We start from the raw sequence: 25,373 nt of genomic DNA on the forward strand, positions 1-25,373 counted from the left end.
TTCTATTGTTTAAATCAAGTCATCACATTAGGAACCAATAAAATCATTCTTGCAGATGTCCTGAAACATCATTCAACTCTAATTCTAAAACCATATTGAGATTCAACATAGCTTGAATACACATCCATTGTTCCTTTTCCTTTGCCAGCTTAAGAGCCTTATCTAGGAAACTGGCTTTGCCTTGATCAGCTTTCAGTTTCTTCTTTACTTACCATCTTCTGAATCCACAGTGAAGTGATTGCACTAACTCAGATGCCTCAATCTTAGTGAAATCACCAAACACAACTCCCAGAAAATGGGAAGCTTTCCTACAGTGCCCCCAAGTCTGTTCTTCATTTCCAGTCTCCATGCTTTTGCTAAATGTTTTCTAATTTCCCTTCTATAGTACATCAAACCTGCTGGTCTTTTTAAAAAGCAAACACCTCTAATAATTCTTTCTGATGTATCAACTTTTCCTGCGTTATTTCCTATTATGTCATTACTAGTTCTAGGAGAAAATTCTTTATTCCTAAAAAAGCAGAATTTCAGAAACACACTGAGCAGATGAGGGAGATTTGCCTGCAATGAGATGGGGAGAAGGAAGCATATGTTATGGACCTATCAGAGGCTCTAGAATTCTGTTATTAGAAAAATTGAACATCTGGTACTTTGTTGACCATAGTACTGAAACAGGGTCTGGGGTACATTGGCCAGCATTTATACTCTAGTTCCTGGATCATAGGATGTCTTACAACCCAGAATACATAAAAATAATAATTCCCTGTGTCTGGCTCTCTACTGAGAAGACAATTTTTTATATGCTCTGTATGTTAATTTTCTATTTATTTGTAAAATTTCAAAGCCAGGAAGTGAGTTATATCAAAAACACTGAATTTTATAAAATGATATTTTATACTAATAACCTATACCATTTGCAAATAAAATAGGGTCTGTCATCTTAATTCTTAAACAGGCAATGGAGGAATATGGGTATCAATTAATCAATATATACATATGATATATCATTACAAACACTAGCTGATTTCAGCAAATTGGAGCTCTGAGCCATGAAAGACCTTTAAATTGCTTTCTGACCTTTGACAAATCAATTAAAATTCATCTCTACTCATTTGTCACACATCTAAAAATAGAAATAGAAATTCCTTCCCCCAAATAATTGCTGGAATGTAAGAGGTGAACCTTCAAAATAACTTTGAGATAAGAACCACACAAATAGTATTACTTTAAAATAGTGATATATATATATATATATGAGTCCTATAAATAATTGTGAAATAAATGAAAACTTATGGGAAAATATCTCAATAAAATAAAAGAAAGAGCTGATCCTGGAAAGAGTGAAAACCTAAAGCAAAACCACTAGAATGAAAATATTTGAGATGCATAGCTTGACATACTTTCTGAAAGAAAAGATTCTATTACGAGCATAAACTTTTTACTTGCTGTTATCATTCTTCATATAACTCTAGCTTATTTGCCACCCTTCCTATGACTGCTGCTGCTAAGACAAAATCCAGAATAATGCCTATGTGTTTGCATGTTCATTCTTCATGGTATGATTTTTCCATAAAACAGTGCAAGCATGGGTCATTTCAGTACCACTTTCCACAATGTAAACGCATGTTTTCCTCCTATGTATAGACACTGGATATAATTTCCTTTGATATATCAAATAATAATTAATTTTCAGATACAGAATGATAATGGAGTAAAATTTATAGATTACAAAATTTTGTGAATTATTCAGAGACTGAACATAACTAAATAAGAGATGACTCATAAATGTTTCAATTTTTATTTCAAAACCAATAATAAATCCTCCATAATTTAAGTGTTTGGATATCTCTATCCTATAGCTCTAAATCTTTATTGTGTTTATGAAATTCTTATGCAATTAGCACTTATTTCTGAGAAATTATAGAATATTAGAAAAATAATCCATAACCATATTCCTCCAAATAGCTAGAAATATTCTATAAGAATGAAAAAGATAGGCTCAGAGTTGAAATTAAGCCCATTAATGTGGACAAAAGTTGATTTTAAAGTACACACAAACACACACACCCCAATCAATGCATACACACACACACACACAAAGGCCATTTGGATTGTATTTTATACTATTTTAAGTCTTCTCGTGGGATACCTCCTGAAAGACCTGCTTGAGGCTCTTCTTCAGAAGCTGTCGAAATTTTCAGAAAAATATCCTCTTGGTTTGCTTGCTTGATTATTTTTTTTTCTCTATTTCTCCCCCTTTCACCATAGATTTGCTTTTAGGTAGATAATGCATATTCTAGTTTACTAATGAAAACCTTTTGTGTGTAAGGGGAGATGTTTTCAAATATTTTTTAGGAGTTTGTTGGGGGTCTGCAAAAGATTCTACTAAATTCATTAGCATGAATTTTCTTAGAAAGTTTCTTTTTCTTTTGAAGACTCTTTTTTCTCTTACCTCTTCATCAGCTATGCATTCTTATTTCAATTCTAGTATAATCTTATAGGACCACTGTCATATATGTAGTCCATCACTGTCCATTGTCATGTGGCACAGGACTATTCCTTTTTAATTCCTCTAATTTGCTAATTTCAAATAACTTCTCTTAAAGTGTGTTAAATTTTTCTTCTGCATAATTAGATAGGCTATTGAAATTCTCTATTGAATTTTTCAGTTCTATCATTATATTCTTCAGTTTTAGTTTTTCTGTTTGGTTCTTTTTACTAAACTTCACACTTTGTTTATGCACTCTCTAATTTCATTGAGTTGTTGATGTTTTCTTGGATCTCATTAAGCTTCCTTAAGGTGATAATTTTGAATTATTTTTGAGGCAATTACATATTCATTTCTTTGGGATCAGTTTCTATTGGTGGTAGTACGTTTGCCTGATTCTTCATAATTCACGTCTTGCTTGAGTCTATGTATTGAAGTAGCAATAATGGTCTTTACAGACGACTTTTAGCAGGTAAAAACCTTCTCCCATCAGGTTCCCATGGTAGATACAATTTCATCAAAGTTTGGATGACTGATGCTGACTCTGCAGTGTAGTCCACACTTAGTGGGTTTTATACCTGGGCCTCATTGAAGTAGGCATGGATCCTATCTGGTACCTATGTAGACTGATTCTTGGAACTTGGTCTTGTAGGGCTGGTTGCTGGGATAATTGTTCGTTGCGTGGTCCACAGACAGAGAACTGTTACCAGATATAAGTTCTCTGGGAAGACTCCCACTAGGTCACTGGGTGGGTACCTGAGCATGCAGTACTGACCTTAGATCATGGCTGACAGTAGCTGGAAGTAAGTCACAGGGCTGCATCAGAATCAAAAGCTGAGAACATGTCACCTAGATTTCCTGTGGAGTCATAGATGGGCATGTCTTAGTGGGCCCCTGGGAAAATGGAAGTATTCTCAATCCACAGTTTTGAAAGGTTTGGCCTGAGTTACAGAAACATTCATGGTTGAAAGCAGAAACCAAGATTACTGGGCCTTTCACCCATGGAATATATGGAAATTACTCCTGCTAGGTGATTTGGAAGTTAGCTCTAATATCAGGACCAAAGCCAGTGGGGTGGTAGCTGAGAGCACATATGGGATGGGTCCACTTAGTCTGAATCTGGGCTATGGTCAACAAGTCTGCCACCTGGATGTGAGAATCTTCTCTCAAGATGATCCTGCTAGTATTTGAGCTCCATTAGGGTTTTTTAACCTTCTACTTAAATTCCAAAGCTCCCACAAAAACACATTTGTCTGTGGGTGGCTACAAAATTAGTTTTTGCTATGAGAGGATAGGAGTAAGGGACCTCCTCTTCTGCCATCTAGCCCCCAAATTATCTATTGTAGCTTATTCTTAAATTAGAGTTTACATGACGGATGTATGAGCAATGTCCTTTTTGAACTTCAGAGAATTCTAATTAACCTATAATTTTCTTCCATTCATACTCATTCAATTGCTAGCTGTTAGGAATGTGGGTTATAATTTTATCTTGTTCCATAGTTCCATATATCACAAAAGAGTAGAATTCAGTGATACTCTGCTCCTTCTGAAGAGAACAGAAATTTTCAGAAAGAGGATTCTGTAGGTCTTACACTCTTTTGTGCTGCTATAACAAGATACTATAAACATGGTAATTTATAAAGTACAAAATTTTATTTCTCATCATTCTGAAGGCTTAGAAGTCCAAGATTAAGGTAAGATTAAGGTCCTTACCCTTGGTAAGGTCCTGGTTTTCACTTCTAGCATAGTATCTTGAGTGACACATCTTCCGTAGGGGAAGGAGGATAATCTTATTCCTCTCATGACGAAGAATGGAAAAGAGCAAGTCCATTCTCACAAGCTCTTTTTAAGTTACCTTAACCCACTCATGATTGTGGGGCTTTCATTAACTAAACATCCCCCAACAAGCTCCACAGTCTAGCACTGTTGTACAGGGGATTAAGTTCCAACATAAATATGGGAAAGACAAAAATATTCAAATCAGAGAACACTTTATATTTTGTATTTAAAGAAGATCAACTATCTCTTTCTTTCATGTGCGGAGACAACCAGATTTCAAATGCTTTTAAAAACATCAAATTCATAACATTTCTTAAAAATATATTGTTAGTCTTCCAGACTTTCATGTGAATGCAAACAATACATGTTGCTGAGGATTCAGGTGTTAACTGCTTGTGTGTCCAGAGAGAATGAATGACTAAGGAAGACATGACCATCTCCACCTATTTGAGTGGTTGTCATGATGTGCCCAAGTGTTTCTAGTTGTAAACAAAAGAAAATGTTCTTTAAATAATTTAAACAGAAAGGCAAATTAGGGAGAAGGTATTGTGTAGCTCACAAAATTACTAGTAAGATTGCAGAACCAGACTTGGAACAAGGAAGATTTAGTAGCAGTCAGGATCTCATTTCAAGCCATATGCTCAAAACCAGTCCATTGAGCACATAGGCGTACACACTCCACCGAGTGTTAGACCTCCTAGCTCACGCTGCTCTCATTGCTGGACTAAGCCTCAGACACCATTGCTGTTCTACTGCACTGTCATCCCCAGAAACATAGCCTTGCTACCTCTCTCACCACTGCTTACTTCTCTGGTGCAGTCTGTGGTTCATCTTGGGTCACTGGCACCAGGTTTATTAGAATGGTTGACCTAAGGGAGATGGGAATAAACATTATGTCTATGTCTCTCCCTCCACATCCTATAAGACTCCAAATCAGTGAACTTTCTAAACACATGAAGGGTTCAAATGTTGGGCAGCCAAGGAAATATACAAAATATCCACTATATAAGTAGAAGAGAGAGCGCAGTTTTTCTGAATTGCTATAACAGAAAGCAGGATACTAAGAAGTTAAATGCAAGGGGGTTGCAGGTTTGAACACAACAAGAAAATTTCCTTAATATAAAGTCTTGTAGCCGGGCACCAGTGGCTCACACCTGTAATTCTAAATTACTCAGAAGGCAGAGATGAGGAGAATCATGGTTCAAAGCCAGTCCAGGCAAATGGTTTGTGAGACCCTATCTCAAAGGAACCCATCACAAAAAAAGGGCTGGTAGAGTGGCTCAAGGTGTAGGCCCTGAGTTCAAACCTCAGTACCTCAAAAATAAATAAAAGTTATAAGGAATAAAATAATTGCTTTAAAGATGTGAAAATTTTCTGCTCCTACTGGAATTTAAATGAATGCTACATGGACATTAGAAAAGAATAATATAGAAATAATCCACAGTTTAAAGTTTTCTGTAATTTTAGTCTTCTGTAAAAATTAGGATTTCACCTCAGGTTGTGCTTTCTAAATGTTTCCATCACATTTTAGGCTATGGTCAAGCTGCAAATAATATCTCCAGAGGCCTGGGGCAGCCAGAGTTCTCTACCTTCTTATACATATGCACTCAGCTTAGTAAATTCCCAGCTGATCCCAGTGAGCTGAACAAATAGCATTCTTCATGTCTGTTGAGACATGGGAATGACTGGAAAGCTGATTCTAAGAATATAAAGGTCATGATTTTTATAAACTTAGCATATAGTTCTATGCCACATATATAAGTATATAAAGTACACCTATCATGTAATATATGATGCGCTATGTATTGTGCAATATATACACATATATATTTATATATATCCTACTTAAAAGTAAAATTGCTAATGAAGTAGATCTACAAGACAGTGTAGATTACATATAATCAAAATAAATCTAATAGATCATCTAATGACATTTATACATGAAAGTGAAATCAGACTCCTGATTTTGAGCTACTAGTATTTGCTAGCATTTATAATTATGCTTCTGAATTATATTACTACTAATAATTAATAGCTATATACTATTATAATGTCATATATAGTATACAACATATAATAAATTTAATATAAATGATGATTGATATTAGTAATATAGTTATTGTGCTGTCATTTGGCATTGTGTTAAGTGTTTAAGTCCATTATCTAATTTAGTCATTATTGAAACACAATGCTAGTTCTGCTCACACTGCAGCTTGAAGTTGTGCATGCTGTCCGACATTGCAAAGCTGGCTGGTGCTAGATCAGGAATGGAACAAAGGCCTATCTGACTCTAGCATCCCTGCTCTTAGTGACTGCCTCACTGCTCGTTGATGCTTTCAAATCTTCTCTGTTATCTTAGCTTTTATGCTATTGCTTCTCAGCCACCAATAGCCACTCTATTTCTTGATGCATACTTTTAGGATGTACTCAAGGCATTTATGTTGTTCACCTGTTTGCATCCACATAGTCAATAAATAGTTTTACAGTCATCATTTACCTTTTGAACAAAAATATGCCAATAGAAAACTATGCAGCATGCCTCCTTTTAATGCTGAGGGAGCAGCTGGACTCCAGATCCTCAGCTGGATATCCCTTGTGCACATGCAACATCTCAGGAGGTGGCTGAGGTGTCAAAGTTGAACCGCAGGCATCCATCCAGGGAGACTTTGGGGGTTCTGGAATGTTTAGCATTAACATACAGAACTCTTAACAGTAGCATACAATTTTCCAAAGACTAGCTTCATTATGTTTATTTTCAAATGAATCCTGCCAAACAACATAGGACCCACTTGTAAAGCAAACAGTACTTAAAGGGCTTCATCTTCTTCTACCCAGTATAAAAATCTTTTTAACACCCATGACAGATGGTTCTTTACCATGTTTGAATGTTTTCAGGAATAGAGAATGCAGGTTTTTTTCTCACATTGGATGATAGCTTCCTGTTGCTGCTGGTACTAAGTTTTTCAGGCCTAGATATCTGAATTCATTTACTCACAAGGGAGCTTCAGAAAATGGAACCACATGCCTGCTATTCTGGACACTGTCTTTCTTTATCAAGGTATCTGGTAGCTAAATGAATAATCAGAAGGATGCGTTCTAAACTTGGAAATAATAGAAAATAAAATTACATATTATTATGAAACTTTTCCCTCAAGTCATGGAAAAAGCTTCATGAATTATCCCTATCCAATTACAGAGAGAACATTTCTAATAACTGGAATATACAAAGTATTTCCCTCTCAGTAAAAATGCTGGATAAATTCAATCCAATTTCTCAAATAACCTCTTTATATCAGTTGCCCAAACCATTACCTCATAACAAATAAAATTTTACCAACATGATAAACATGAGTGCTGGTGAGGAAGGTCACTGGTACATCAGAAACTCAGCTGTGTCTGTCTCATGCAGGCTGGGACTAGTAGTAGGAGACGCTGTTGTTAGCAAATGTAATTTGTTGGTAGAAATTGGGTAATAGGCCCTGCAATATCACAGTTCTTAACTTCAAAAATGAAGTGGGTAGAATTACTTTAAATAGCCACAAGGTCAAAAGGGTAGAGCTGGAATGGGAATAGGGATGTGAGTGCTGCCGACCTTTAGGAATCAATTGAGATAGCTCTAGACTATGTTTCCAGAGGCAAAAAAAGATGAACCACCAAGAATGGTGCTTAATTTATACTGAAAAGAGATTAAGAATGAATGAGTAGAAGCTTAAGATCAGTTGTCCCAAAGAGAGATCACAATCTCTCAATGAGTTTCCAGGCTTATACTAATTCTACGGTCCAGAATATATCAACAAAATGAAAGGCAAGATTTTCTTGAAGAGCTATGAAACCCTACAGCAAGTATTCAGAAATGCTTCCTTCTTTCTTCTTTAAAGGGATCAATGGTCATTACACAAGTAACCACACATGAGAGAAGAGACAGAACTTGGTTCATGAATGGAATGGTACATAGGTATAGTCAGAAAATAGATTGCTAATTACACCATAGACCCTAATCAAGAATAATCCCAGATGATGGCAATAAGGAAATATCCTCCCAAAAGACAGCTTTTTGTGCTCTATATCTATCTACTTTGAATGAAAAAAAAAGTTTCTTAAGATTACAGTTTCATGGGCAGTCATGAGTGACTTAACTTGCTTGTCAAGGCAATGAAATGAACAAGAATCTAAGATCAGGGAAAGGTAGTTCAGGGAAAGCAGAAAGTGGCTGTACATATGGTTAAAAACACTAAGTATTAAGATATCTGTTCCATACATTATATTCATAAGAGACATCCACTGATGAAGGAGACAAAGCAACAGCCTGGATAATTTGGCTAATAGACATCAATCAACCCAATCAATTGGCCACCCCAGTGAAGAGAGTAAATATGGTGGAAGAGATGGAAGCTACAAATATGCCCAAGAGCACAGTCTTCTTCTCACAAAGGCTGAGATACTTTCTGCCACTAATAAATGTCTAACCTGCCGATATAGAATTTAATGCTACATCACCTATATGGCACTGTTTGTGGAGGAGACTAACCAGAAATCTGGTGGCAAGTGGTCTCCACAAGTTTAGGTCCTTTATTTTATAGAAAGAAAAATTTTCATTATGATTTCAATTGATATGTATTGGGTATGTGTTTGTTGTATTTGCCTAGAATGACAAGCCAGCACCCACCAAGGACTGGAAATATCTGAGAAATTGACATAAGATCTTATGCACATGTGCCTTAAAATATTGTATAGAACTCAGGGAATCACTTTATGGCAAAGGAAATATGGCAATAGATATGACCACAGATACATGTCACATATTTCTCCATCCAGATGCTGCTATCCTTACAGTGTTGAAATGGTCTCCTGAAGGCTTAGCTGAGTTATACTTGAAGGTGATAGCCTACAAGGATGGAGTAATATTCCTTAAGATGTGATATATACCTTAAATGAACAGTTACTTACTTAAATAAGTCCAATAAATAGAATATAAGGGTCCAGGAAATGAATAGAAATATAAGTGGTCCTGCTTGCAATCAATTCCTCTTAGTCATTTGGGAATTTGTACTTCCTGGCCTTGCAACTTTAGGCTCTGTAGGTCTAGTGTTTTTGATTCCTAGAGGGACAATACTTTCCCTAAGGGACTGTCCTCCTCCAAAACTCGTGTGTTCAACTCCTAACCCCTATTAACTCATAATGTGATTGGATTTGAAAATGGGGCCTTTAAAGAGACAATTAATTTTAAATGAGGTCAAATGGGTGAGTCTTAATCCAACAGATACCACAGAGGAACATGCACAGGAAAAGCCATATGAAGACACAGCAGGAATGCAGCCATCTGAAAGAGGCCTCAGGGAAACCCATATCTGCCAACACCTTGCTCTTGGAGTTCCAGCTCTAGAACTCAGAAAATTAATTCTAGTTGCTTAAAACTTCCACACTGTAACACTTTTGTTATAGCAACCCTACCAAACTAAAAAAGTTGTTTGATATGTACCATATTGAGACTGATGATTATTATAGGTCTGTTTAGCAAATATTTTAATGGAATGCAGTCACTATACCAAACACTGAAGATACAAAGATGCATAAGAAATGGTACCAAATCCAAGATTCTCACAGTCTTCTAAGGAAACAAGTGAACTGACAATCTCCCAGATGAGAATCATGTTTTGACAATATTTGGATCTCCTAGTTCATGAAATACAATTATGTCTGAGGAGATTGGGAAGGAACTAAAAAGACAGATGAAAAATGAACCTGGTCTTAAAGAATATAATAAGAGTTTTCTTTATGTTTAGATGTCTTTCAATGAAGAGATTAGAATGTGAGCCTGGAGTGGAGGTAAAGAAGCACCTGGAGTTTCCTGGGTGACTAGAACAGCAGCTCTCACTCCATCATCTAGAAACACTGATAGGATGGATGACAATCATTTGTGAGGTGTGATGCAACTTATTTCTAATAATATTAACATGCTCAGGTTTGTGACTGATTCACTCGTTGGAATAAATTAGAGATGATTCAAAGCTCTCTCCTTCAAATAATGTCAGTACCTCACTGAGTTCTGTTATTTTTTGTGTGGTAAATACTTTGGCCTTGCATGAAGAGAAGTCTGACCCTTGAACACAGCTCTTGGGACATAACCTCTGAGCACCTGGAATTTTCTATGTGATGGAAGTATATTTTATTATTCTGCATGGGCTCTTTTGACCACACCTGATAATTGATGCTAATAAGATGATTCATGGTGGGCCCATCAGACCTTATGCTGTGTGATGACTCATTGTGTGTCTCTCAGATCACATTAGCCCAATCTCCTGGACTGGCTTGAGTTCAACCATGTGGGAACTAATCAATCAATCATATCTATGCTATAAAGTCCTAATAAAATTCTGCACAGAGAACATCAGGGGAACTTCCCAGGCTGGCAATACTCCCTGAGCATTATCACATATAGAGACAGGGAGGGTAATGTATCCTGAGAACAACAGAAACTTTGAAGTTTGAATCCTCCTGGAATCTGTTTAATGCTTCTTTTTCCTCTGATTGGTTCAACTTTGTAACTTGTCCTTGTAATTGCTCATAACTAAAGGTATCAGAGAGTTGTTTGAGTCTTTGAGAGAAATTTTCATTTTCGAAGAGGGTTTGTGGACACTCCTAAACTTTCAGTTCTTATCCAAAGTGACGGTAGTCTTGTGTAGAATCTTCCTCTAACTTTGTAGTTGGAATTTAATTCCTTGATCCTGGTGTCAGAAATCTTGGGTAGACTTGGAAGAGTTGAGGACTCTTGCTCTAACCTGCAGTTTGGCTAGCTGTGTGTACTTCCTTCTTGGGAATAGAAAAGGGTAAAGTCATAGGGTACCAGCTAATAATTATGCAAAACCCTGAGCTGTGCATGAACATGGCACTCACCTTGTGATCTTACTGAAGGAGGATGCATGTGGTTAGATGTGGTAGGTGAGGTTACCAAATTAGATCTTGCCAAGATAGTAATTCTTCTCTTACACAACAGTATTTGAGTGGACAGCCACATATTTGGATAAAAATCTATAATTTAGAAAAATCCTTATGGTTTACTGCATTAACATAGTATTGAAAAAGACCTATGTTGCTTCTAGCTATATGTACCTTTAGCTTCTTACTTATCTCTGACTTTCAGTTTTATCTGTATGAATGAAGATAAAACAGAGAATCATTAAGTTTAAATGAGAAATACACAGGATATGAAAGTTCCCTGTAAACTTAAAATATTAATATTAGTAAAAAAAGAAAGGAAGGTTTTGTTCCTTTACTTCCATTAAATGATTCAAATAGTTATATGTCAGTCAGTATTCTCCAGAGAAATAGAACTGTTAGGTCATATACAGAAATAGAAGTAGATAAATAGAAAGAAATTCATTATGAGGGATTGACATACATGGTTATGGAGACTGATCAGTCCCATGTTCTGCTATCTTCAAGCTGATAGTTTAGAAAAACTAGTGGTGAAGACTGAGAATCAAGGGAGCCAATAGTCCGAAAAACACAAGAACCAGCAGTCTCAAGGTCTGAGGGCTGTGAAAGGTGGATATCCCAGATCATGCTTCCTTGGCACTCTTGTTCTATCCATGTCTTCAATGGATTGAATAACTGCCCCCTGCATTGATGAAGGTAGGTCTTCTTTACTCAGTCCGATAATTCAAATGCTAATCTCTTCTCAGAACATCCTTACAGACATAACCAGGGTATCTGGGCATCCCTTAGCTCAGTCAAATTGGAGAAATTAATCATTACAACTTATTTGATTCAAAATTTATTTTTCATACTTAGTATCATAAAGTTATGAGACCACTGTCACTTCTGAGTTCATCTTAAGGCAGCTATTTTTAATTATAATCTATCTTTTAGGTATCAAAATTCTGAGGGATGTTTAAAAATTTAACTTCTCTCCACAGAATAATGCTGCCTAATGTAGAGAGGAGTAATCAAAATGAAAATTGAGCATTACGTTTATAATTCTTCATTTACCAAGACAAGCATCTTAATTTGGCCAAAACATCCTCAAGACTGAGAGATATATATTATATATATTACCTAACGAAGTGAAAGAAATATAAAAATTTGTCAAGCAAGAACTTTACAATTAACTTTCAGTGAAAATATGAATTAACAAATTATATTCATATAATAATTATATGATTTCACACATCATTGGTTGTATTTTAAACAAATGTTAAGTAATGAAATTGATACAACTTCAGTTCCTTGTTTTCTTAATTCCTTCATGGGAACCAAATGGATGAATTTTCAGAGAAATACAGGCTGTGGTAGAAAGAGTCTACAATTGATTAGTGACTCTGAATACATGATTAATTCATTCTTCCACTCAGAAATTCTTATATTTATTATAGCTGGATGCTCTTTTGAGACACATTTTACTTCTATTTTTACCTTTTTCTTTCTCCCAATTCAGATAGGTGAGACATTGTGCTTATTGCTGTGGGAAATGTACATGACAGAGAAGAAAGCTGCAAAAGCAGCTTCCTGTAAAATATTTCTTGGCTTTTAGTTCGAAAAGCTAAGGAGGGAAAAAGGATCATAGGTAAAAGGCAAATGTCTTTAGGAATGTGAAAGAGAAAGAATGCTTTGAAACTAAAATGGGATTCCCCATGATAGGAAGAGGAGGGACAAGTATGGAATGTCCAGGACCTGGTAATGCTTCCTAATTGCACCCTTGTAGGCAACAAGGCTTACAGGGGAATATCTGAAAGTGGCCAGGGGTCTTTGTGTCTCTCTCTATTAAGATTCCTCTTCCTCAATTCTGGCACAGAAACAGCAGAAGTTTGACCTGCATGGACCATGTCAACAGAGAAAATGAGAGTCTTCATGATAAAATGTAAAACTAAGTCAAGATTGGAAGGATATCCCTCCAAAGCCTTAATATGTCATGGTATTAACAGTGTGAACGGTCTTGGAAATTTGACATAAACAGTACGAATCCCTAAATTTACTACCCAGGATTAAGTAACCTACCAGAATTGGAATTTAAAACATTTTCAAAATACCTAAAATACATCAGCAAATGCAGTATTTCTAGCATATCTGGGTCTATGATCAGTATAAAAGATAAAAATGCTCAATTTAAAGGCTACCAGATGTAAATGGACATACATATAATGTAAATTATAGCTATTATTAGAGAGATTATGAAGTCATGAACATAATTAATAGATATAATCCCCAAATATTTGCCCAGAAAAATTGTTAAAAAGAAAGTCACTGATTAACTTCAACTTTTCATGTTTTTCTAGCATTTACTTATCTTCTGATACATATGAAATAATACAACTAACAAATATGGGCAGCAGTAAGAGAGGTGAGAAAGCCAAATATCTAGAGAATGAATAATCTAGATGGTGTTTCAATAAGCAAAAAATTAATTGGTAGCTTAAATGTTGAAGCAAGGAGGAAATTGTTTTGTGGATTTCTTTTTCCAAATGCAGATAGTTTATTGATCTATAGCTTACATATTTTTTAATACTAATTGAAAATTGTCTTCCCATGCATTTCCTTCAATGTTTTTCTTAGGCACATGCCTACCAACTATTTTCCAGAAAAAAATTAAGGCACTCACAGACCGTCTGCCAATCCTATGACCTAGAAAGATTTTGCTTTTTTAGCTAGAAGTTTCAAAGAAGAGAGAGAGATTAAAATAGAAAGAGAATTTCCAACCTAGTATGAATACTAATCTTAGATGACCTATCTCTCTTTTTTTATCTCTAGATTATCATGCCTCACTAAAACAAATTCTTGCAGTCTTTTTTTATTGTTGTTTATTGAACACCAGCTAACTTCTAAACATTATACTATACTCTAGGAATAGAAATACCTGAAATCTAGAATGCTTGCCCTCAAAGAACTCAAATGTAGTGAGTAGGAAAAAGTATATGAGTAATTAATTGTATAGACCTAAAACCATCTGGTAAATGACATAATAGAAATATGCTCAAAGTGCTGTGGAACCCTAGAGGACAGTATTTTCATTATGCCCAGAAGAATGAGTGGCATATAAGTATCAGGGATGGATTCATAAAGAGCTTGTTGCCTGGGTTGATTCTTAAAGGTCACATTTTGGGTGTTCATTTGTACTTAGAAGGGAAAAACATTCCAGGCAGAAAAACCTGCATAAGCAAAAGGCAAAGACATAGACATAGAGTGTTCATGTTTGGGAATGTTGAAAAAGCAGGACACTGATGTGGGTCAGAGAAAGCAAGTATGACAAGGTAAAGCAAACCTGGATAGGTGGGAGATTGGGTCCAAAATTAAGCTTCATTGTTAATATTTTATTTCCACACCATGTCTCCACATTTTGAGAGTTGATAAAATTTAGGTAAAGAATAATGCCTGGTTTAAAATTGTGTAGATCAACCATTACTTGATCAATTGACATTTCAAGAAGTCTAGCAAGACAGATCTAAAATTTTCCTTAGAACTTTTGTATTGATTTAGAAAAGCATCACATACTTGAAACATGACCAATGTTAAATAAGACTAACTTGTGAAATCATTGAGATTTTTGTTTCAAAATGGATTCTTTATTCCCAGTACTCACTAACACACATAATACAAGCCATTATTATTTCAAATAGTGTTGCTGAAAAAGTTTCAACAGGGATTTTCTCTTCAGGAGGGTAGAACAGGTCCTGCCTGGGGAGGGGGGGTGGTACCAGTGGGAGGTAAAGGTGGTGGGGAAAGGGTGTAGGAGGGTGAATATGGTACAAATACTGTGTATACATGTATGTAATTGGAAAAATGATACCTATCGAAACTATTCCAAGAATGGGGGGAGGGGTTAAAGGAGAATGGTGGAGGGAGCGAATTCAAATATGATACATTTGATATGTTGTAAGAACTTTTGTAAAAAAAATAAACTTTTGTAAAAAAATAAAGACTATTATAGATACCATATACCCAATTTCAAATATGAAATTGGGAAATAAATGTTTAAAATTTGGGGGAAAAAAGAATTTTCTGTTCAAACTCCAGTCAGAAAAAAAAAAAGAAATTTCTGTTAATTGAATATCTTCCTTTCATTCTATGATACTATAGTTGTTAGAAAAAAACTTCCTTATGTGTATGTCATGTTAGGAATCTTATTATAAACATACACACACACATGAACACACATGTATATCAATGCCACATCATACTTTCTTATATTTTTCATTTCATTACAAGCATATTCATTCTATCTTCACTACTGAGTTGGAAGCTGTGAAGACAAGGGGCTGGTCTTATACTTGAGTCACCTCCCAGTTTCCTGGGACATCACTGAACAGATTTACAAACTCAGAATGTGTATATGTTGACTAATTATTGGATCCTTATCCATTCTTCCTGCCTCTTATTTTTTGAATATTTTAACAAATAAATACATAGATAATTAGATATAATACACAGGTTTGTTCTGGAAGCATTGCTTTCTAACTTTTTTGTTTTCATTTTTTTTATTTTTCTCTTTGTGCATAAATACTTCAATGGAGGCTGAGAAAGATGTATAGCTAAGGGTACACAGAACATATAGGTAAAAGTTAGAGTTTCTATTCCTTTGTCCAGAAGAGGTCAAATAGCATTACTTTTTTTATTTATATACATCTTAACTTAAAGTTCATATATAGGAAATAAAAGTATCACTCTTTGCAAAGTCTCATTGGGACTTGAAAACATAAAGAAATTCCCACAACTCTCAGCGAATTTTCCATGCATGGCCTGGTTTGGAATGTTGTTAAGTGCTTTACCATTTCCAAGTGCTTTGCAATAATTTATAAATCACTTTTCACAAAATCCTGAAGGGGAGGGAAGAAGTACTAAGAAGTAAGGTAGGAAGGAAGAGAAGAGTACTTACATTTTGGGCGTTTACTACCTTCCCTCACTTGCTCTTCTGTGGCTTTGCAGTCCCTACTTGGTTCGTGACTTCCCAGAATATGAGGACATACTGATATGCAAACTATGATCAAGGAAAGATAAATTATCACTGGATTCCCATCACTCAGAGTGGCACAGGTCTTACAGCAGCCCATCACATCCTTAGCTTCTCTGTCCTGTCTCTTTCCCCTAAACTGCAGGCATTCAAATACTGGACTAAGGATCTCCTAATCCAGCCACTTTATATTCTATGATTAAGGCCTCCAACCTCCTTGGTTTCTGTGGAGAAAGTGTTGTTCTAGTCCATTTTTGCTGCCATAACAGAACGTGTGAGACTGGGCAATTTCTCTAAAAAAGAGAATGTATTTCTCAAAGTTCTGGAGGATGGAAATTGCAAGACCAAAGCTCTGGCACTTGGTATCTGATGAGGGCCTTTCTGCTACATCCTTATGGAGAAAAAGCAAACTCATTCCCTTAATCTTTTTTTAAGGGTATTAATCCCATCCTGGTCCTTGAAGATTCTGCCCTCAGGACCTAATCACTTCCTAAGGCTCCACTGCTTAATCCTATTGCATTGGTGACTAAGTTTCAGCATACGAATTTTGGGAGACAGATTTAGACCATACCAGTACTCTTTCCCAGGTAGCCTTCCTTTGACTTGCAGCTAAAGTTGTTGGTGCTGTCACCTGACTCTTGGCTCCAACTCCACAGAATGCCTTGGAATTATTTGTGGAGTTTCATGTTCCTCCCTTACCACACAATTCTGTCTTAGATTCAGACTCCTCTGATAACTGAATTCCTGACCTACTCCCTCCTGATTGACTCTTCCTGAAATTCAAATCTCTGCTACTGTTTTCTCTCTCTCAAAATCCTGACTTTCTAAAGAGTTAGCATAAGGTTTCACTCTAGCCTTCACATTTCCATGACACTTTTCATTTGGGAGGTTCTCATGACCTTTCTATAAACATGTGAAATATCAAAGCTCTCCCCAGCCATTTAGACATGCTTTCTGTGAACGATTATCTCTCCATCCTAACTCCTCAGTGTTAACTGATTTATCTGATATCTTCCCTTCATTTTAGAATTAAAGGAATCATATATGTCTTTTCTTTAGCAAAGAGAAGAATCATTGCTTGTGAACAAATCCTAGTGAGAATTTGTGGGTATTCTCAGTAAGCTAAAGATCTTAGTGAAAGCTAGGATCTTCTTACCTTGGTATCAGGGATTTACACAGGTACCAGGAATAACCTCTTCTTTCCTTTCTCCCTTGTAGACAATTACTCTCGGGATATGAAAAAAGCTGTTTTTATGCCTAAACTTAAGTCCAGATTAAGGAGTGAATCACAGAAGATGCAGCAGTTATCCAGCACTTCTTGTTGCCAATGGACATGGCTGGGTCACACCATTTGGCTTCTATTTTATTAATTCATGAACAACCTCAGATAATAGCACAACTTGCAACATAGACTAGTACTTTGCCCTCAGCTTTCCCCACTTAATAAACTATATCCTTGCTGAGTTGCCTATACTTCTGAAATTTAATCATGCCTATGGATTCATTTAACACATTCAGCAGCAAGTACTAAGGCAGATTGAATTAGTAGTCTTAATTCTTCACTCTGCATAGCATGCTACACACCCCTATTCTTTTTATGGCTACAGGGTGAGAGGAGTGTGCTTTTGTGCTCCTTGTCTTTGGATGTGTCCATACATCTTCCTTTGAATAGTGGGATATAGCATATATGAATTAAACACAAGTTTGAATTGTGTCGTTCTTTTGTCATTCTTGACAAGAATAGCCACTCTCACACCATCCAATGGACCTCACCATATGGTGCATGCTAAAGAGATACTTCAACAAATTCACTGATCTACAGGCTTAATTAGGGATTTTTCCAGATGATCTACTAATGTATGCATAAAAATACAAACTTGAAGTTAACAATCATTGAGTTTGGTGTTGGCTTATGATGCCCAAAAACATTATTGCATTATTTTCACATTAGCTGAGTATTATGGACACTGAAGAACATTAACATAAAACCAAACACAGAGTTTTAACCCCCTATTGGTTCATACTCTATTACTAGCATTATTAAATTCTTAGACATTATTAATATTATTGAATATCAATATATAAACAAATTATAGCCATAAATTTTGAAAAGAGACAAAAAACGTACATGGAAGGACAGAGTTAAGTATACCTAATTCTGTCTTTAGCAATCAGGAAAAAGTTATTCACAGAAGAAACAATGGTTGACTATTTGGATATATGGAGGACAAAGACAGTAAGGTTATTTTAAGCAGAAGAACATATACAAGCAGGAAAGGGCATAGATCATTAAATTAAGTGTAGATGACAGGAACATTATCAGAGCTAGAGCAATGGGTATTTTTAGAACTAGTCCAAAAAGGATGCTGGAACGGAATAAGAGTTCAAATGAAATAAAGGCCAGAAAACAAAAGGGAGTGAGTCCTTGTGTACCTGATAAAATATAAATTGATCTCATTGCTGCCAATGTGGACAAGGGCCTCAGTGGAAGAAAACTGGTTTTTGCACATTGATCTTATTGATCTTGATTGTACTAAATGCATGTTGAACAATTGTTAGAAGATTATCAGTTTGGAGGGCTACCAAATTATTAGGCAACCAATGACTCTGAGGCTTGGCCTTTCCTTGGTCCTTGGAGATTATCAGACTCAGATATTTTCATCTTACTCAGGAGATAGCTAAGATTCAGAATGCCAAACTTTAGCCACAACCCAGGTATTATTTATTCTCCTGACATCTTTCCACCATATTGTACTTATTGCCTTAAATTTGTTACAGCATACAAGGAATGGGAGTATCTGCACTGGTGAAAGGGCCAGAGTTGAGGCTTCAGAATATAAATCACCACAATAATAAAGAATTAAGTGAACAGAGTGAACATGCTTAGAGACTGCTGCAGCATCATGTTATAGTCCAAAGCTTGTTGGACATTTTGACAGAGTATACAAAATGCTGTTGTCCACAGCAAGCTTTGGTTTAGGAGAAAGCAGTTATTTTAGGGAGAGAAAGAAATGGGCTGGAGATTGTTAGGAACAGATCTTGAGAAACATGCCTCACCAGAAAGAGTTACAACTGGCCTAACATCTTGCCTAATTCTAACAGAGCACTAGGCAGTCAGATGCCTGTAGTCAGATACACAGGCTGGGAAATTCCAAAAGATATAAATTCACTACACTCTGCTTTTCTCCTCTTAAGAACATCTAAAATCTCCTATAAGGTTAAATGTTTTAGTGAAGGAACCAGAGACCCTTTCTGTAGCTTGATAAAATTGTATGTATTCTTACAAATGGTTTTAGAAACTATGAAAGATCTCTAGGAGGAGATAATAGGTTTTTCCTATGGTATAAAATTCCCAGTGATACATATCATAGCAAGGTACTATAAGGGAGCAAATAATTAGTCTTAACTGTGGAAAAGGGCCCTGGAGGTACAGCACCTATCTTCCTCTTGCTGCATCTGGATACTTCCTGTTGTCTTGAGGCAAGTATCATGCATGTACAACACCCAGGCAGGGGAGCTAGTGAGGACTCTGAGCCATTTCTAAATGAAAACTGAGCCATTAGCTTTCACAAAAATCAGGATGATTTCAGTTTCAAGAAAATACCCACAGCTTTGAGTGAGCCACAAAAAAAATGTTTAAAAAATGATGAAGAAATAATATCTAGAATATTGACATAAAATGGCCTCCTTAAACAATAAAGGTTAAATGAAAGCATTTATTAGTGAAAAAAAGTGTAGATATGCAAGAATATTTAAATAATGGGTGTTTATCTAGGCCAATATCCACAAATCTAGGGATCTTTCTAAACATCTGCCACACACATCTTCATTAGCAGCAGAGTGCACCCAAATAGGCATGCTAGACATTTTAAACCTATTTATCATTGAAACAACCACAGAAAAGATTCACTCACATTCTCCTTTTGTGCTAAAGCTCAAGCCACAGTGTTCTTTTCTAATTAGTTTAACTCTCCTCATTACCCTGTTTCTCCCCAGCTTTATCTGATCCTCCTATTAACACGACTCACATGTCCATCTCTGCAGTGCCAACTTCTTTCTGGTGCTCTGTCACCATTCTGCTGCCAAATTAAATTCACTTTGTCCTACAAATACCAAGATGGTGAACTCCCTTGTCCCTGTGACAACTACTTCAGAATTAATTTAGCAACAGCCAATGTCTTTCCTCCATGAATGTGGCACCATCTCTTCTAGAACTCCTACTTCTCTATTTCTTTTCTTTCTCTGCCTTCATGTTACCCTGTCAAGATTATTATTCTCCATTTCTGTCAAATTTATTTTTCTTCTTCTCTTTACATTTTCTGTCTTGGTATTTTGAAAGTTGAATTACTTCAGTCATATGTAATTGATGCTCATTTTAATATCTTCAGATTTGACCTCTTCCTAAGTTTTTGCCCCATATTTCCAACTGTCTTGTAACTATCAGTCAGAACATGGCTATTCTACATGCACTTGAAACCCATTAAGCCAGAATGGAATAAACTGGATTTTTGTAGATCCAATCACCATTGTTTGCCAATTGTGTGGCCATTTCTCTTGGGTATGAAGCTTCCATATGTCCAATGATTGTTTGATTGCCCTTGATCAATGAACTGAAGTTTCTAATCTATATTTTTAATATCTCCCTCATTTGCCTTCTTCTCATTCTATCGCCTGCATCCAAGTACAAGTCCTTGTTACTTCTCTCTCAAAATAGGAGAACAGCCTAATAGAGGTCTTTTAGATCAAGTCATTTAAAATATGATCAAACTACTTCTAAATAATGCACTGTTCTGATATCGTCTTCCCTCCTCTTCCCTCATATGAGATTCCTTTACATTCCTCATCCAAATATTTAAAGCACTGAATGATCTCATGGCCTTACTTCTAAGCTTTTTTCATACTAATGCTATTTTTATAAATTTTTATAACCATAAATTAATCTGAACTTAATCACTGGATTATTATTTGTTAGGATAGAAAGATAAAATATCTTACTGTGGTGATGTTCCTTTGGCTAAATATGTCCTTCACTATCATCTTAATACATCTGTATACTAGTAATTTGGCAGGGCCCAACTCATTTGCTTTCTTTTTATGAATGCCTCCCAAAACTGGAATAACTCCCACCTCAAAATTCAATATTATTTTTATGTGCCTCTGTGTATTGCATATTTTGACGAATTAAGTAAATCTCTCCTCTCAGACCAAAAGCTGCTAAGACTAGACTTATGTTTAATTAACACTGTATTTCTCATAATAAGCTACAAAGCTACTAACATAGCAGGAATTTAGTAATTGCTAGATTAATATACAAATTAATGTACAAATTAGCCAACTTTTATGGAGAGTCAGATACTCATTGATGCACAAAATAAGCACTATTTTGTTGTGTAAAACTTAAAAAAAAAATCATATTAGTTGGGCCTAGTGTTACATACCTGTTATCCCTACTGCTCAAGAAGCAGAGACAGGAGGATTGTGGTTTAAGATCAGACCAGGCAAAAGTTAACATGATATCCTATCTGAGAAACAAACTAAAAGCAAAAGGACCAGGAGTGTGACTGAAGTGGTAGAACATTTGCCTAGAAACCACAAGACCCTTTGTTCAATTTCCAAAACTGGAAAAAAATCACAATGAAGTTCAAAGTGGTTAAGCAACTTGTCTAAGGCCACATAGAAAATGTCAAAACTGGACTCTCACATTTACCCTTACACATAGACTTCTCTCTGAACTCCAGTCCTAAGTCCAACTACTTTTTATATGCTTTCATTTGGGTGTTTAGAATTCATCTTTATGATAGTTTCATACCTAACCCTCACTTCATTTTCTTCAGTTCGGTCTAGTCCATCATGACTACATATCGAGACTGCTGAACTCTATTAATAACTGTATCCCTTACTCCACACTTCCCTTCATTCAATTTGTCCTATACCTATCTTTCTAAATCACGTCCTATAATACAGTCAACATTCTGATCTAAAATTTTCAATGGCTCCCCACTAATGATAAAAGAAGCCCTATTTTTTTCTGTCAACCAACAATCCACATATTTGCCTCAATCTCCAACAAATTGCTTCTAACACTCCCTGACTTGCAGCCTCCATTCCCAAACAAACTAATCTCTTCTTTGCGTTTGAATATACCATGTATGTTTTTCCTCTTTTCAAAAATTATACATACAGTTCAGGTTTAATAGCACACCTTCCTCATTCCTACTCACTTAGCAGAAGTTAAAGTGACCATACAATTTATCTTCCAATAAATCATTTAGCACAATGATTATCACATCATGAAGAACCCTGCAAATAGCACATTTTTCATTATATTATCTATATTTTAAGTGTTTGTTCATTCTCTACAGAAATTCTTAAACAAAATTCTCAGGTGATCCTATCTTTCTCTAGATAAGTGTTCTCCTTATCATCTAGATAAGCAGAAAGATACACCTGTGCACATATACTTTCTAATCTAGAACTCACAGGCTTTTCCATTTTGAAGTGGAGAAAAGGTAACAAAAAGAACTGATCCTGTAAATCCTATGTTCTCTTCTCACTTTTGGCCTTTGTTCTTGATATTTTCAATGACCCCAATGATTCCTATCCCTATTTAGTTCATTGGTGTTTAGCCGCTCTTCAGATTTCTACTTAGAGGATGCTGCCTCTAAAGAAGCTTTTTCAGATTCCCCAATTCTAGGCTTTACATCTGTCTTATAAAAAGCTTTCATAATCAAGGGCACTTAAACAAGGACTCAAAATTGCTTCTGACTTGTCAACTTCTCAACTGTAACTATAAGACTATAAATTCTTCACAAGCATAGACTATAGTCATTGCTTTTTAATAGCATATAACACCTAAATTTTAATATTAAGTATTTAAAGATATAGGATAAAATAAATAACTAGGATATGAGAGACAGAGAAAAGAAAAGGGACACTTTTTATTACTTTTATTTTTTTACAACCTAGAAAAGATTATTGAAAGAGTACAGCAGTTACTATCACATAATCAAAAATCATTTTCCATCCAAATCTACATTTTATTTGAAATCACATGTCAACGTTTTCTCTTCCTCTCATCATAGGCTATTTAAAAATAACTCATCATAAAAACTATTTGAAGCAAAAAATGAAACAAATGGAGTAAGGTGGATTTACTGCAATTCCTATTCTTTTCCTCCTGTCTCTTTGTTCTTGCTCATTTTAGAAAAAATTCATTAAAAAAAAAGCCTCTAGCATGAGACAAGTATAGAGTATTTATCTCATCTGCTTTTGGAAGTAAGAACAAGGAAGTTTAAGTAATCGTTCACTTAAAATACTTGTTCTGACTTCATACTTTGGGATTGGAATAGGAGATGGCAAGTCTAAATCTGGGTTAAAAAAGATGAAAAAATAGAGCAATAGTTTTAAAAAGAGACAAAAAAAAAAAGGAAAGATGAAATAGGAACGGTCTTAGAATGATGTTCAGTCAAGCTTTTCTGCTGTTTTAGTACTAAACCTGAAGTGTTCCCCTCTGGGTATGAAGAGAGGAAAGTCCACTTGATTCTAAAGTACTCTGAATACTGAGAAACAAGAATGGAGCAGTATTCCTCTGGATTTCATGAACTCTAACTGAAAGTAAGGTATGGTTATCAAACTAGCAATTCACCAACGTTAGCTAAAGGAATAATAAATCAGGTAATAATAACATGAAGTAACAGGCCTTGTTTTTAATTTAAGTGGGCAAGTTGTACATAGGCTTTTCCATTTCACCATTATATTGTATTTTAATAACTATTTTTAAAATTTATTCAAAGTTCAACAAAGGAGTAGCAAAAGCAATTATAAAACAAAACAAAATGAAGAAGAACTAGGCAATTCAGTAATTTAATTGTCCACATAGATCATAACAATGAATTTGTCAAAGAGAGAACGATCCATTGCCTTGGCACAAAACACCTAGAAAATCACTAGTGTTGTATGTTAATGTACAGTGAGTTCTACCACAAAGGTGCACTCAGTTCTCCTCACAGATGTACTTCTTCAGTGTGGGTCTGGCCAACAGAAATCTTTCAATAAATGTTAGGGAAATGAATAAATACAAGACTGAATAAATGGTGTTTATTTATCATTAAGGACAAGGTTCTTGCAGAGTCCTCAATTTATACCCCAAATTAATTTCTTGGAATGAGTAAACTTAATGAAAACAGCCTTACAGAGATGGAATGTAGGTCTTGCCTATTACCTGACTGCTATGCCACGTATTAGAACCAATTCTGCAGCAACAAGTGCCAAGTGGATGGGAAGATGTACAGATGGCTGCTTGGATGCATCACAGGACTGGGCTGCTGCCCTGGCCCATTGTTATATTTATTGCTGACAATGTAATTAACGGGCTGACTCCTTGTTTAAATTGGTCACCCTCCGTGGACAGCTGCACTGGGGGTTGCACTAATCACGCCTCTGACAGGAGCAAGCTCCACAGGCCCTGCAGGGCATGCAGCCTTTGTGAGGTCACGCCTTTGCTGCTGCACAGAACCACCGCACTTCACTCTCTCTCCCCGGGGGGCTTTTCACAGGCTTCCTCACTCCCAGGAAATACACAGCATTTTTCTCTAGTGCTGCTTTTTCTAAAGAATAATACACTGGAAAATTTATTTTTTAGATTCCTTTTCCTATGAGACTTTCTTAAATTCAGACTAAAATGCTGCATAAGATTGCAATAACCTGAGTAGACACTACCCAACTTGCCAAATTAAAAGGGAGTGTGAGAAGCCATTTTAATTCATCTCTGTGTCTAGCATCAACTATATCAAGTATATATGACAAATATATATACTTGTATGCTTGTGTATATACATATATTTAAAATATGTGCTAAATATACATATATATGCACATTTTCGGGGTAGTACTGGGGTTCAAACTCAAGGCCTTGTGCTTACTAGATAAACTCTCTACCACTTGGGTCATGCTCCTAGCCCTTTTTTGCTTTGGTTTATTTTTCATATAAGGTCTCTCACTTTTTACCGTGGACTGGCCTCAAACTGAAGTCCTCCCCTCCTAAGTGGAACTTACATGTGCTTCCATGCCCAGGTTGTTTTCTGAGATCTTGCTAATTTTTTCCCAGGCCCTGATCCTCCATCTCTGCCTCCTGCATTATCTTTTTTATTTCTATATGGAGAATGATCT

At 35.8% G+C, this 25,373-nt stretch overlaps 1 long non-coding RNA gene across 3 annotated transcripts in view; it reads left to right on the forward strand.

Moving 5' to 3' along the window:
• LOC141410858 (uncharacterized) overlaps nucleotides 1-25,373 on the forward strand; it is a 165,106-nt gene that overhangs the window by 91,144 nt on the left and 48,589 nt on the right. The window contains exon 5 of one of the 3 annotated variants that reach the window (XR_012435632.1): nucleotides 17,424-18,247. The exons of the other annotated variants lie outside the window; for them this stretch is intronic. This is a non-coding gene — a long non-coding RNA (uncharacterized lncRNA). Of the gene's footprint in view, nucleotides 1-17,423; nucleotides 18,248-25,373 lie in introns of those variants that run through there. 3 annotated transcript variants of the gene reach the window in all.

This window comes from Castor canadensis, chromosome 9 (assembly GCF_047511655.1).
Source record: "Castor canadensis chromosome 9, mCasCan1.hap1v2, whole genome shotgun sequence".
Taxonomy (NCBI): Eukaryota; Metazoa; Chordata; class Mammalia; order Rodentia; family Castoridae; genus Castor; species Castor canadensis.